Raw genomic sequence first — 16,526 nt, 5'->3', positions numbered from 1 at the left:
AATATAATATGCTACAAAACAATACACAACCATGGTTAACCATTCTCGCGTCATGGTGCTACCGGCTCTTTGGTTCGCACCATACGCATTTGTCATGATGCTACCGGCTCTTTGGTTCACATCACAACTCGAGTCATACTTACGCTAGAGTGCTACCGGCTCTTTGGTTCACACTCTAACAATGCTAAGGTGCTACCGGCTCTTTGGTTCACACCCTAACAAATCGTGCTATAGCGCTACCAGCTCTTTAGTTCACACTATAACACACGTACTATGACGCTACCGGCTCTTTGGTTCATATCATAGCACGCTTGCACATACTATGGCACTACCGGCTCTTTGGTTCATACCATAGCATACAAATAAATACATTACATGCATATGCATATAATCATTCCACTCACCTTAACGATTTGGTGACGATTTAAATGCCTCCGTATACTTCGAGCAAAGTACCTAATACATAGGTACACATTCAATACACAACTAATGGCATTTACCACATTACTTACACTTTGAGCATTTAATGATCCCATTCGCATTAAATGACTCAACCACACCCAAAACCGCCCTTAAATGGCCAAGACTCGACTTTAATCACTAAGACTAGTGAATTAAAGTCTACTAACTTCAATTAACACAAACTTAGGGTAATTCATACCCATTTCACCTAATTAGGTCAACTAGTACATTTTGACCTATTTTATATTGCTTAGACTCGCAATCAAGTCAAAATTTCCCATTAACACTTCTTTCATTAAATCTAAAAGTTCATTAGTGACTAACAACACCATTTGACACTTACAACCTCAAATCACAAGGCCAAAATCCTAGATTGTGGCTATTAGGGTTTCATTACAATAACATAACCCAAATTAACCCATTTTACTCTCAAATGGGTCATACAAATCTCTAGTAACCAAAACCCTAGCCTTTAGCCAATTAAAACTTAAAACATAAAGTTAGAACTTACCAAGACTATCCTCTTGTAGCTAGTAACAAGGAGAACAACTTTAATTCTTGCTCCTAGGATTGATTCACAATTCTTCACCTCCAAAACTTAAATTTAATCTAAGTGAGTTTTGTGTTTTGGGATAGAAAATGGAAAGAAAAGAGAAAAGGAAAATGAATTAAATGGATATGTGGTGAAGATTTAATGCTCCCATCAGATCCACATGTTAATTTACCATTTTGCCATTTAAAATCCCTTAAAAAGAGCTAAGTCAGGATTCTGTCCAGCAGGACTGCCGCGGCGCGGCTCAATTCATCGCGGCGGGATGCATAAAGGGAAATTCGCCCTTCTTAACCCACTTTCTGATCCAGGTTTGCTTTGTTTGTCGAGGCGCGGTCCCGCCCGTCGCGGCGCGGCGTTTGCCTAGGCCTGGTCACTTCGACAATTTAACACAAAATGATGGTTCAAACAACTAGCACACCTCATTCACTCTTCCTATGCACGCCTATGCTTCAACCTTAAGTCTCGCACGACTCAAATCCATCGCGACACATACATATACACCCTCACGCACGCATTCTCATATATATATATATATATATATATATATATATATATATATATATATATATATATATATATATATATATATATATATACATATATATATATACACTCATACATGCACTAACTCATAAACTAACACTTTGGCTCATTTAATCACATAAACGAACAAGTTATAATCGTACTAATAATTAAGTTTGTACCTTTAAATATGTACGGGAAAAACGGGATGTTACAACTCTCCCCCACTTGAATCAGAGCACGTCCTCGCGATCCAAGTAGTATGACAAGTCGGAAGGTAAACCAACATGAACTCTTCGGGCTCCCAAGTAAATTCAGAACCTTTACTATGACACCATTGGACTTTAAAAGTCCTTACCTCTTTATGTCTTAACCTATTGACCTTCTCATCGAGTATAGCGATCGGCTCCTCAATATACTCTAACTTATTGTTTAGCTCAATCTCTTCTAAAGGCACCCAAGATGAATCATCCGCAAGACCCTTACGGAGATGGGAAACATGAAATGTATTATGGATCCCCGCAAGCTCTTCGGGTAATTCCAAATGATACGCGACTTCACCAACACGAGCTAAAACCTTAAATGGTCCAATAAACCGGGGAGCTAACTTTCCCCGTTTTCGAAATTGAACAATACCTTTCCATGGTGAAACCTTAAGCATCACCATGTCACCTTCTTGAAATTCGATCGTTCGTCTACGTCTGTCGACATACGATTTTTGCCTATCTTGAGCCTTTTCCAAATGCTCTCGAATTGTATCGATCTTGCTATTCGTCTCTAAAACCAAATCGGTACTCTCGATTTCCTTCTGACCCACTTCTCCCCAACAAATCGGGGTTCGACACCTACGCCCATAAAGCATTTCATAAGGTGGCATCCCAATACTAGTATGATAACTATTATTGTACGAGAATTCCACCAAAGGCAAATGCTCGTCCCAACTACCACCGAAATCAATAATGCATGCACGTAACATATCTTCCAAAGTTTGATTCTATGATGCCCCGTACAAAACCATCGTGTACGAATCATCAACAACAGGATCATTACAAGGTTAAGTACTATATGCGTTTTCAAAAAGATTTTTGCATTCATTAATAAAGTGATGTCTAAACCAACATCGAATGTTTTACAATCTAAAAGCATGCTTCACTAAGTAGAAGCAAATAATAAGTGTATGTGACCACAACGGTCGTTACAAGTCATAGTTCAAAAGTACTAATGTTTGAATGCAAAATAAAGTAGTTCATGCGACAACAACTCTAAGCAGCGGGTGTCTACAGCACGACTAGTACACAGCGGAAGCTAACCTCAAGCACCTAAGAAAAACATGCTTTAAAATGTCAACACAAAGGTTGGTGAGCTATAGTTTAAGTATAACAGTATGTAAGGTAGGCCACGAGATTTCAGTGCTACAAAGAGCATTTCAAAACAGTATGATAAAGTATATGTTAACCGTGGGCACTTGGTAACTAACTTAACATTTATACCCCCTGAAAGTACACTTGGCAAGTGCGTATGTCTACGAAGTATTAAACACTCGTTAAATGCTAGCGCGACTAGCCCGAGTGGGGATGTCAAACCCTATGGATCCATATCTAAGATTCGCGTTCACGGTTCAAAAACCAATGATTAAACGTTACCGAGCTAAAGGGAATGTTTATGCCGTTGTATAACCCACACATATATAAGTTTAAGTACTCGTGCCTAGTATGTAAAACATAAAATCCGCATGTATTCTCAGTTCCCAAAATAAGTTAAAGTAAAAAGGGAATGCTATAACTCACAATGATAAAGTAGCGGTAAAGTATGACTCGGAAAGTAAGCAAGTAATGAAGGTCGTCCAAACGGGTCCTCAACCTAAGTCAAATAGTACTAAGTCAGTAAATCGTCTGAATAGGTTTAAAAGTATGTAATTAAGGTCTTAAGGGTCATCATCATTCATCATCAAACAAAAGGCGTAAAGTAAGTTTCGTTTATGAAAGTAGTTTAAAACAAAGGCTGATTCAGTCAGTCACCACGGCCTCTACCCTTACTGAATTAAGGTGAGACCAGTGGCCATGGATCCATATATTAGTCCTTTAAGTGTGGTAAAATTTACAGAAGCAAACTCGTCTTCGTTTGACCGTGGCGATGGTCTAAGTGCGAGTAGGTCAGAAATTTCTGCACAACGTTAAAAGGACATAGTGACGATCGGAGGGCCATAAATCCTAAACCGTAACTCGGATTAAGACGAGTCCTATATGAAAAGTTATCTACTCGAAAAGATATATTTGAAAATCAAGATCTCAGCATCCCAGGTCTTCTGGTCTGTTACAGAAACAGTAGGACAGAGGGCTGTAAACAGAAAACAGGAAGTTAAAAGTGAGTTCCGGTGGTCTTGGTGCTTGACGTTCATCATGGTTCTCATCCTTGATGCATATAGCTTCAAGTGTATAACTCATTGATGTGTTTAAATCATCTTTACCAAGTTTTGACCATCATAACCCAAGTGCAAGTCTAAGACATGAAGCACAACTCACTTAAGTGTTGCAAGTGTTTTGATGAACCAGAGTTACATCAAAGTCTTAGATCTAACACATACATGAACTTTAAAGGTAATATTGAACTATAAACTTGAAAGTAAGCTAACTAATCAAGATCTTAAGGTGTAGAATATGGTTCTTAGTTAGATCTTGAAGATCCAAGACTCAAAAGTCTAGATCAAGCATAAGTATACAAAGTTATATTTAAAGAAAACTTATTTGTGTGTTCTTGAACTTTCAAAGTTAACTTTTAGTTCAAGATTAATGATATCAAGACTAACTTGTAGTACTTGACCATTTAAACTAATTACATGAAATTAAAGTGCAAGAATGAAGAAATAAACTAAGTAAACATGTAATTTGTTCATGGTTGTTCATACTTTAAAGAATCAAAACAAAGTTTGATCTTTAAGAAAGTAAACTTTAAAGTTTACTTCATGAATCACAAGTATGATTTTAATCAACACATGGACTTGCAATCTTTTAAGAAAGTATATGTAGAACATAACTAGAAAGTTACGTTCTTGAGTGTTATTGTAATTACAAGATAAAAGAAGAAAGAAACTAGCAAGTTTGATTCTTGAAACCAAGTAAGTAAGTAATTAACAACTACTAGAAATCAACACAAGTAAACAAAGATTAAAACAAACAAAGTATGATGATGATTATGGGTGTTCTTGCTACGGTTTTAGAAAGAAAAGAAAGGGAGAAATGATTCAAGTTTACTTACAAGAACTAGAGAGAAAAGTGAGAGAGAAAGAGTTGCAAGTATGAGAGTGTTTTGGAAAATGAGAGAATGAGTGAACTAGTAATGAAAAAAAGATTTTTGAATCCCTCCCATGGCCATAAGGCCCACGATTTCAGCAGAAAAAAGGGGGAGGGAGATGTTCTTTGGTTACTTAGATGTAAAAGCTTAAAGGTGTGGATAAATGAGGTGCATGCATGGGGATAACAAGTTAACTAGATTCCAATGTTCTTAACTAACTAGTTACAAGATCTAATTACTACTTACATGTCTTAGTAGGCTAGTTAATCCATTAAAATGGGTAGGGTGGGCTTGTAAGCCCAAAGTCATAAGTCCATTTCACTAATAAAGCCCAAGTTCACTTAATTAACAAATAAATCCAATTAAAGCCCAAGTAATTAACTAATAACTTTAGTTAATTAAAATGATTAATAAAATAAATCATGAATGTAAATAATATTCTAAAAATATTATTCGTGAAAGTTTCAGGTGTCACAAAGACGTTTCGGGCAATTAAAGTCAAGTTCGGGCAATCATGGCAACATGTAAATGTAATAACATACATTCGTTTTATCACACGTATTAATAATAATAATTATTAATAAATAAACGTTGGAAAATCCAGGGTCGTTACAGATTCGTACGTTCGGTTTGACCGTCCGTTTGAGGATGATATGCCGTGCTTAATTTTAATTGCGTACCCATATCTTCATGAAATTTCTCCCAAAATCGAGATGTAAATCGGGTATCTCGATCCGAAATAATAGATATAGGAACCCCATATCGAGCGACTACTTCCTTGATAAACAATTTAGCCAAGGTTTCCGATGATATCGCTTCCCGAATGGGAAGAAACTAGGCACTCTTCATCAATCGATAAACTATCACCCAAATCAAATCGAATTGGGTTCTAGCCGTTTTAGGTAACTTTGTGATGAAATCCATGGTAATGTGCTCCCATTTCCACTTCGGGATTTCTAACGGTTGTAACTTACCATACGGCTTTTGGTGTTCGGCTTTAACTTGCAAACACGTGACACATTGCTCAACATACTTAACAACATCACGTTTCATGCCCGGCCACCAATAATCCTTTCTCAAATCGAGGTACATTTTTGTCGCGCACGGATGAATGGAATACTTTGACTTATGTGCTTCATCAAGTAGCACTTGTCGATAATCACCCATCTTGGGCACCCACACTCTTCCTTGAAAAGACAACAAACCACGTGAACCCATTGTAATGAATTCCGATTACCCCACACTTCGTTCTGCATGCTTGTTGTGAACGTAAGCCTCTATTTGAATCACACCAAGTTTTTCAAGAAAATCGTTAGTAATGATCATACGTAACAATCCTAATCGTAACGCCGGATGTTGACTCTTTCGACTTAATGCATCCGCAACCACATTCGCCTTACCCGGATGATAAAGTATTTCACAATCGTAGTCTTTCACCACATCCATGCACCTACGTTGACGATAATTCAAATCTCTTTGATCAAAAATATGTTTCAAACTCTTGTGATCCGAATAAATCGTACACTTGACACCATACAAGTAATGTCACCAAATTTTCAACGAATGAACAACCGCCGCCAACTCAAGATCATGAGTCGGATATCTCGTTTCATGTTCCTTTAATTGTCGAGAGGCATAAGCGATGACTTTACCCCTTTGCATTAGAACACAACTGAGCCCATTTAAAGAAGCATCACAATAGACCGTCATGTCTTCCACCCCTTCCGGCAAAACTAGCACCGGAGCTTGACACAACTTCTCTTTTAACAATTGAAGAGCAATTTCTTGCTCGTTCTCCCAATTAAATCTCGCGTTCTTTCTTGTCAATTTCGTCAATGGAGAAGCAATCTTGGAAAAGTCTTGGATAAACCGACGATAATAACCGGCCAATCCGAGAAAACTTCGGATTTTCGTAGGCGTAGTCGGTCGTCCCCAACTCTTTACTGACTCTATCTTCCCCGGATCTACTTGCATACCATTTTTGTTCACAATGTGGCCAAGGAATTGAACTTCCCTTAGCCAAAATTCACATTTGGAGAATTTAGCATACAACTTCTCCTTCCGCAATGTCTTTAACACACTTCGCAAATGATGTTCATGTTCCTTCATACTCTTCGAATAGACAAGTATGTCGTCGATGAACACAATTACCGACTTGTCCAACATAGGTTGGCACACTCAGTTCATGAGATCCATGAATGCTGTCGGTGCATTCGTAAGACCAAAAGGCATAGCTATGAATTCAAAATGCCCATAACGCGTTCAAAAAGCTGTTTTCTCGATGTCTTCCTCACGGACCCGCATTTGGTGATAGCCGGACCGTAGGTCGATTTTAGAGAAATACGTTGCACCTTGGAGTTGGTTGAATAAATCGTCAATCCTAGGCAATGGATAACGAATCTTGATCGTCACTTTGTTCAACTCCCGATAATTGATGCACATCCGCATACTACCATCCTTATTCTTTACGAATAAAACCGGAGCGCCCCATGGCGAAGCACTCGGTCGGATAAAACCCTTTTCAAGTAGCTCTTGGGTTTGGTTTAACAACTCTTGCATTTCCGTCGGCGCTAAATGATAAGGAGTTTTAGCAATGGGAGTAGCTCCCGGAACCAACTCAATGCGAAATTCTACTTGTCTTTCCGCCGGAACACCCGGTAACTCATCCGAAAAAACGTCTTCAAATTCACTTACCTCCGGAATTTCACGAATGGGTGGTGGCTCATCACGAGTATCAACAACATGGGCAAGAAAAGCCATGCCACCACCAACAAGAAAACGACGTGCCCGTGCAAAAGTGCATATCGGCACAAGTCTTCTTCGTTTATCGCCATGAATAATTAACTCTCCCCCACTAGGGGTCTTCACTCGAATAGATTTTTCATGGTATGCAATATCGGCTCTATTATGATCGAGCCAATCCATACCAACAACGATATCAAAATCACCCAAAGTCATCGGGATGAGATCGATTTTAAAGTTTTCGACACCAAACACAACATTACAATTTTTACACACATCAACCACTAGCACCATCTTGCCATCTACTATTTCAACTTCTACCGGACGACTTAACTTAGCTAACGGTTTATTAAGTTTGGGCACAAATTTTGGTGACACAAACGACAAGTTTGCACCACTATCAAAGAGTATCCTTGTCGGATTGGAATTAACCATGAAAGTACCTTAGACAACCTCGCTAGATTGCTTGGCCTCCTCATTGGTCATCAAATAATTTCGACCCCTAGTCGTACCCGCCGCCTTCTCTAGTCGCTTAACATTATCGTTGCGCAATTCGGGACACTCCGGCCTCTTGTGCCCCTCTTTGTTACAATTAAAACAAATGATTTTGTTGGAAGATGAGTTCGTACAATCACGGGCCAAGTGCCCTTGTCGACCAAAATTGTAGCACGTGGGCCCAAAACTCTTAGAAGCCCCCTTTTTCGCACTACTAACGCTCTCGGTCACACTCTTGTTCTTCTTGTTCGAGTGGCTAGTAGCTTCAAATTTTCGTTTGCCAAAGGTGAAGTCACTCTTTCTTGGAGCAATCGACTCAAAACCCTTAGCGATATCAAATAACTCGTCAAAAGTCTTCGCCGAATTCCTACTAATCCTTTCTTGGTAGTTATCATTCAAGGTTCGGTAGAAATCTTCTTTCAACATATGATCGTTCCCGTCATACTTCGGGCAAAATTGGGTCTTTGATAAGAAAGTGGACTTGAGAGTGTTCAAATCCATTGACCCTTGCCTTAAAGTACGTAACTCGTCCTTAAGCTTTGAAAGATCGGCCGAAGTTCGGTACTCCTTGAAAAATTCTTCTTTAAACTTGTCCCACATCAAACTCATACTTTGTTCTTCGCCATAAAGTCGGATTTTCGCGTCCCACCATAACTTGGCATCACCCCTCATCATGCTACTAACAAACCTCGTCTTTTTATCGAGAGAGCACTCACTAGTACGGAAAGCCCCCTCCATATCGGAGATCCATTGAGCACTCTTGAGTGGGTCTCGTTCACCTTCAAAGGTGGGAGGTTGAGCATCTTTGAAGTTTTTATAGTGGAAGTCTCGTCTTCCCGCGTTATCTTCTTTAAGAACAATCTTAACTTGTTCCTTGACTAGATTGACTACTTGTTCGTCAATCGAATCCAAGAACATCTTCTTAACATCCTCTAAGAAGGCCTAATGATGCCTTTGCATAATGGCCTCAACCTTGGCCGTAAACTCAACATACTCGCTCGAACCCCCTTCATTGGTCTCGGGTCCGTTTCTCGTCTTCATACTATAAAACGAAAAAGGTTAAGCAACGAACGAGAAAACTTAACACATATGTATATACATATACACCACACTACCCCATCTTGCTCAACAATCGTTGTACATCGCTTGTTTGACACGATTTGAACTCGTAACAATGGTAGCTAATCATTGTTACGCGAGCACGTCGCATTAACTTGCTAGTACAACGTCTATCTTGCTTGATGATTGCTAACACAACACAAAATAATTAGCGCAAGGTTAGTTCACATAAACCTAAGCACTAATCAACCCCCGGTCCGATCCGTCTCCTACAAGTCCCGCATAAAGCGCATACACAAATAAATCTAAGTCTAGGCACCTATCTCAAGTCGCCTAAATCCCTTAGACCATGCTCTGATACCACTTGAAACAACGAGAGGGTAAGCAAAGCTTAGTGAATGCAATAATTATAACCATATATATATATATATATATATATATATATATATATATATATATATATATATATATATATATATATATATATATATATATATATATATATATATATATATATATAATATACCTACTTGCAATCACTTACACATATACCGCATACACGCTAGCAATACAATTAGCATACCATCTCAAGTACAAAGCTAATAATCTCCAACAAACCGCTACTAGTGTAATCAATAACATATAATCGACATAATATAATATGCTACAAAACAATACACAACCATGGTTAACCATTCTCGCGTCATGGTGCTACCGGCTCTTTGGTTCACACCATACGAATTTGTCATGATGCTACCGGCTCTTTGGTTTACATCACAACTCGAGTCATACTCACGTTAGAGTGCCACCGGCTCTTTGGTTCACACTCTAACAATGCTAAGGTGCTACCGGCTCTTTCGTTCACACTCTAACAAATCATACAATAGCTCTACCGGCTCTTTGGTTCACACTATACACACGTACTATGACGCTATCGGCTCTTTGGTTCACATCATAGCACGCTCGCACATACTATGGCACTATCGGCTCTTTGGTTCATACCATAGCATACAAATAAATACATTACATACATATGCATATAATCATTCAATTCACCTTAACGATTTGGTGACGATTTAAATGCCTCCGTATACTTCAAGCAAAGTACCTAATACATAGGTACACATTCAATACGCAACTAATGGCATTTACCACATTACTTACACTTTGAGCATTTAATGACCCCATTCGCATTAAATGACTCAACCACACCCAAAACCGCCCTTAAATGGACAAGACTAGACTTTAATCACTAAGACTAGTGAATTAAAGTCTACTAACTTCAATTAACACAAACTTAGGGTAATTCATACGCATTTAACCTAATTAGGTCAACTAGTACATTTTGACCCATTTTATATTGCTTAGACTCACAATCAAGTCAAAATTTCCCATTAACACTTCATTAAATCTAAAACATTAACACTTCATTAAATGTAAAAGTGCATTAGTGACTAACAACACCATTTGACACTTACAACCTCAAATCACAAGGCCAAAACCCTAGATTGTGGTTATTAGGGTTTCATTACAACAACATAACCCAAATTCACCCATTTTACCCTCAAATGGGTCATACAAATCTCTAGTAACCAAAACCCTAGCCATTAGCCAATTAAAACTTAAAACATAAAGTTAGAACTTACCAAGACTATCCTCTTGTAACTAGTAACAAGGAGAACAACTTTAATTCTTGCTCCTAGGATTGATTCACAATTCTTCACCTCCAAAACTTAAATTTAATCTAAGTGGGTTTTATGTTTTGGGAGAGAAAATGGAAAGAAAAGAGAAAAGGAAAATGAATTAAATGGATATGTGGTGGAGATTTAATGCACCCATCAGATCCACATGTCAATTTACCATTTTACCCCTTAAAATCCCTTAAAAAGAGCTAAGTCCGGATTCTGTGCAGCAGGACTGCCGCGGCACGGCTCAATTCTTCGCGGCGCGATGCATAAAGGGAAATTCGACCCTTCTTAACCCACTTTCTGATCCAGGTTTGCTTTGTTTGTCGCGGTGCGGTCCCGCCCGTCGCGGCGAAGCGTTTGCCTAGGCCTGGTCACTTCGACAATTTAACACAAAACGATGGTTCAAACAACTAGTACACCTCATTCACTCTTCCTATGCACGCCTAAGCTTCAACTTTAAGTCTCGCACGACTCAACTCCATCGCGACACATACATATACACCCTCACGCACGCATTCTCAAATATATATATATATATATATACATATATATATACACACACACATACATGCACTAACTCATAAACTAACACTTTGGCTCATTTAATCACATAAACGAACAAGTTATAATCGTACTAATAATTAAGTTTGTACCTTTAAATATGTACGGGAAAAACGGGATGTTACAATCTTCGATTGGTGTTAGAGTTGTTAAAGAAAGAGCAGTTATACGCTAAGTTCTCGAAGTATGAGTTTTGGCTTCGAGAAGTGCAGTTTCTGGGTCATGTTATCTGTGAGGCGGGTATTAAAGTGGATCCATCGAAAATATAAGCGGTAATGGGTTGGAATTCGCCAAAGACGCCGACAGAAGTTAAGAGTTTCTTGGGTCTTGCGGGTTATTATCGCCGATTTATAAAAGATTTTTCTAAAATAGCGGGTCCGTTAACCAAATTGACCAGAAAAGACGTAAGTTTTCGATGGAGTGACCAACAGGAACAGGCTTTTTAGACGCTCAAATAGTTGTTGTGTCAGGCTCCAGTGTTAGCATTGCCAGATGGTTCAGATGACTTTGTGGTTTATTGTGATGCGTCAATTGCCGGGTTGGGGTGTGTACTGATGCAGAGAGATAAAGTTATTGCATACGCTTCTCGTCCGTTAAAGACACACGAACGTAATTATCCGGTTCATGATTTAGAAATGGCCGCATTGGTATTTGCATTGAAGTTATGGAGACACTACTTATACGGTACAAAGTGTGTGATATGTACAGACCATAAGAGCCTCCAATATATTTTCACACAGAAAGAACTGAATATGCGACAGAGACAGTGGATTGAGCTTATAAAAGACTACGATTGTGAAATAAAGTATCACCCGGGTAAAGCAAATGTTGTTGCCGATGCTTTAAGTTGTAAAAAGACTGTAGAGACCGTGAAATTTATGAGAACCGAAATAGTATCAGACCTTATTGAACAGATAAGACAAGTTTAAGCCCAAGCTTTATTAGAGGAGAATTTAAAGACTGAATTGATGACCAAAATAAAAGACCAATTGACTACCGATTCCAGAGGACTTAAGACGTTTAACAACTGAATTTGGGTGCCTATGCTTGGAGATTTAAGGAAATTAATCTTAAATGAAGCACACAAATCAAGGTTGACTGTCCATCCGGGTAGTACCAAGATGTATAATGACTTAAAACCGATGTATTGGTGGCCCACGATGAAGAAAGATGTTGCTCAGTTGGTAGAAAAATGTCATATTTATGCACAGGTTAAGGCCGAACACCAGAAACCCTATGGTTCGTTACAATAGTTGAAAATTCCAGAGTGGAAATGGGATCATATTACGATGGATTTTGTAACTAAATTACCTAGATCTCAGAGAGGTAATGATATGATATAGGTAATTGTTGATCGATTGACGAAGAGTGCACATTTCTTAGCTACAAAAGAGACAGCTTCGTTGAGCACTTTGGCGGAATTGTACTTGAAAGAAATAGTTAGTCGACATGGAGTTCCATTGTCTATCGTATCCGATAGGAATTCTAGATTTGTATCGAACTTCTGGAACAGTTTACAGAAAAGTTTGGGAATAAGGGTAAATCTGAGTACAGCGTATCATCCACAGACCGACAGTCAAAGTGAGCGTACAATACAGACACTAGAGGATATACTTCGATCTTGCGTGTTAGAGTACGGTGGTCCGTAGGATATACATCTACCATTGATCGAGTTTGCTTACAACAATACTTACCATTCGAGTATTGGTATGCCACCTTATGAAATGTTGTATGGTCACAAATGTAAAACGCCGACTTGTTGGTTAGAAGCCAGAGAGAAACAGTTTGCAGGTCCAGAATTAGTTCAGATAACAGCTGATAAGTTAGCGATAGCACGTGAAAAGTTAAAAGAGGCATGTGACAGACAGAAAATGTACGCTAATCCACGTAGACATCCAGTAAACTTTGAGGTAGGTGATCATGTTTACTTGAAAGTTTCGCCGTGGAAGGGTGTTATCAGGTTTGGTAAGCAGGGAAAGTTAGCTCCGAGATACATTGGGCCGTTCAAGATTATTCAGAGGATTAATGATCAGACGGTTGTATTAGAGCTTCCAGTAGAGTTAGCAGGGATACATAACACTTTCAACGTATGTTACCTTAGGAAGTGTAAGGTCGACGATGAGACGCAACTGGTTCCGTTGAGTGATTTGAGGGTAGACCTAAATCAAAAGTTAGTTGAAGAACCGGTTAGGATAGTTGATAGAAAGGTAACTAACCTAAGAAAGAAGGAGATCTATATGGTGCTTGTTGAGTGGAAGCATAGTCTAGGATCGAACCTTACGTGGGAGACCGAAGAGCTGATGACGGCTCATTATCCACGTCTGTTTGACGAAGACCAGATTCCGAGGACGGAATCTATTTAAGGGGGTGGATTTGTAACATCCTCAGATCGGGCCTAGATGTAAGATGACCTTTTTGCCCTTAGGCATAATTATGTGGTTAATTATGCTTTTATTTTTAATTATATGTTTAGTGTTATTTTATTATTTGGTTAAGACCAGTTTGTGACAAGGATCACAGAACAGGTTCGTTTATTTAATTTGGACTCCGTTAGGGCAGTCAAATTAAGTACGAAAGATATTAGATAACTGGTAAATACCCGTGTGTGATGGAGTATGTCATTTAATCTACATATATAAGCTTGTGATCAGCTTTTTTCTCATTTTTTCTTGAACCTTCTAAAAACATCCTGTACCTAAATTTCTTACCACTTGAAACCCTAGATTTCTAATTTGTGTTCTAGAGCTCAAATCATTCATATCATCTTGTTCTTTACAATTTACAGAGTCTATTGAGGTAAGAATCAAAGAGTTTCAAGCTTTAATCTTTAAGAAAATGATGATTTTGTGTTAACTTTGTCAAAAGAGCAATTTTGAGTCAAAATGGTTGATTTTGATGTTGTTAGTGTCAAAATCTTGTAGGTTTATGCTTATTAATGTTAAGTGTATATGATTTGGTCAGTTTAGAGGTAAGAAACGAGCTCTAGAGCACCAATTGGTGATTTTAGGTCGAAAGCTGTCAGATTTCTGCTGCTACTACACGATGAACACAACCGTACGGTTGCAACTTGCAACCGCACAGGTACATGGTGCAACCGTACAGGTGCATGTGCAACCGTACGGATGCAGTGGTGTTGGTGCAACCGGGCAGGAAGTGTGCAACCGTACGGATGCATGATGCAACCGTACGGATGGACTTGCAACCGTACGGATGCATGTGCAACCGTACGGATGCAGACCAGATCAGTAGTTGTTGTTTAATTTATCTGTTTCCTAGTCGTTATGTTGTCCGCGTGACTTATGATTATCAGGACGTAAATTCTAAAAAAGCATAAGTGTTAGGTGGACTTTTAGCGACGCTTTTTTTTGTGACTGCTTTTCTGTACTGTGCTGTTTTGTGTTAATAGACAGAAACTAACTTGATTTGCCTTATGTTCAGGTGATAAGGATAAGGAAGCCGGTCAGTGATAGATTATCTGAGCTTATTGCTGGTATTCGGTGAGTGGGTCTATCTCCGGATAGAGTATTAAGTAGATGACACGCTACTTGTTCAGACACTTTACTCTTATGTTTATGTTCAGTATGATTACCATGCATAGTTAGATATTGCCATGCTAGTTAGGACAATTGCATGATTGTTTATCAGTGATCTTATGTGAGCACTGTTAGTTGGACACCAACTGAGGCGGCAAGGTTAGGAACCCACCGAGGCGGCAAGGTAGGGTTGATGTGAGGTCGACTGTGGTAGCCTGGTCGGGTCATGGTGTTACTGATTGTTCAGTATAGCATAGAAGGACGCATGTGTTGCGTCTGGACGGTTATGCAGTGGAATCAGTAAAGCAAACTATCGGTAGACTGTAGCTTGATCAACTAAGTCGTGTGCTCGTACAAGCCACCGATCCTCATATTATCAGTTGTTGTAGTATGCTAGTTCAGGACGTTAGCATATCTGTGGCCTTTGCATGTTTAGTTGCTTATACTTGGTCTGTTAGATAGTATCCATTCACTTAGCAGTTGTGCTAATTCCCCCTCATTTCCACCCTTACAGGTTTAGGTACTGCTGTTTAGGATGGGTGCTGCGGACGGGTTTAAAGACATGTTTGACTATGTGATTAACTCTGATGTTTCAATTTTAATCATGTTTTCACGTAACACCGATGTTTTGGAATATTGTAATAACAGTAACTAAGTTGATTTTTTTACTATGGTTTGTAAGTATTAGCCAGGGTTACTTTAGTAACTAAATGTACTTCCGCTGTGTTTAAAAAAAAAAAATTTCAGGGTGTTACAGCCTCGTGATCCATTATCCTCAATTCCTCGTGGTATGTCTCTATAATGCTCTCCAGGTTGATTTTTGGTATCATCTCCTGATCGCAAGTATGCCCTTGCAATCATAATAGATTGGTAATATATTTTCAGAATTGTCCATCTTAGTTTCCTCACAAGTGTCATATGTCGTCGCTGATCTAAACATAAAATGAAGCCAGAGATTTGTTGGATTTCAGGTAAATTTGGGATCTTTTGACACTCCAAAGTGTATCGACTAATGAATTCTTTTAATGGTTCTGTTGCATGCTGCTTTATATCATGCACATCCAAATGAGTCACTGTATATCTTCTTAAGTTATGATATTGAAGTAAAAATTTCGCTCTTAAGTCTTGAAAGCTTGTAATGTTGCTTGGCTGTAATCATGTGAACCATTCTCTTGCATTTTCTAGTATAATCATGGGAAACATATGACACGCTTCCTCATCTTCCAAATGCCGAGTTCGAATAATGCCTTCAAATAATTGCAAGAAATCTTCCGAATCTGATGATCCATCATATGTTCCTAATGTTGATGGAATACTTAAGTTTTATTGGTAATTGATAGTTTGAGACTCGTTCGCAAAATGGCCGTGTTGTGGTAGACATGGCCATTAACTTTTTTGCTTCTTCTCTTGTAATCAACGCGAACAGATTATAAACAGTTGTTTCCCTTGTTTCTTGCTGTGCTAAAGAATGCTTGTATTTTTTAGGCGCTGCTCGCGAAAGAATATTGGCCAAAAATTTGTTCGCTGATTCTTCAGTTATTTCTCCTTCATCGCTAAGAAACTCTGTTATCATCTTTCCTTTTGACCCATCATTTGTTTCTATCAGTTTCTTCAGTATTT

This window comes from Rutidosis leptorrhynchoides, chromosome 8 (genome assembly GCF_046630445.1).
Source record: "Rutidosis leptorrhynchoides isolate AG116_Rl617_1_P2 chromosome 8, CSIRO_AGI_Rlap_v1, whole genome shotgun sequence".
NCBI classification, from domain to species: Eukaryota; Viridiplantae; Streptophyta; class Magnoliopsida; order Asterales; family Asteraceae; genus Rutidosis; species Rutidosis leptorrhynchoides.
The sequence above is the reverse complement of the archived record's forward strand: the minus strand, read 5'-3'. Positions refer to the sequence as shown.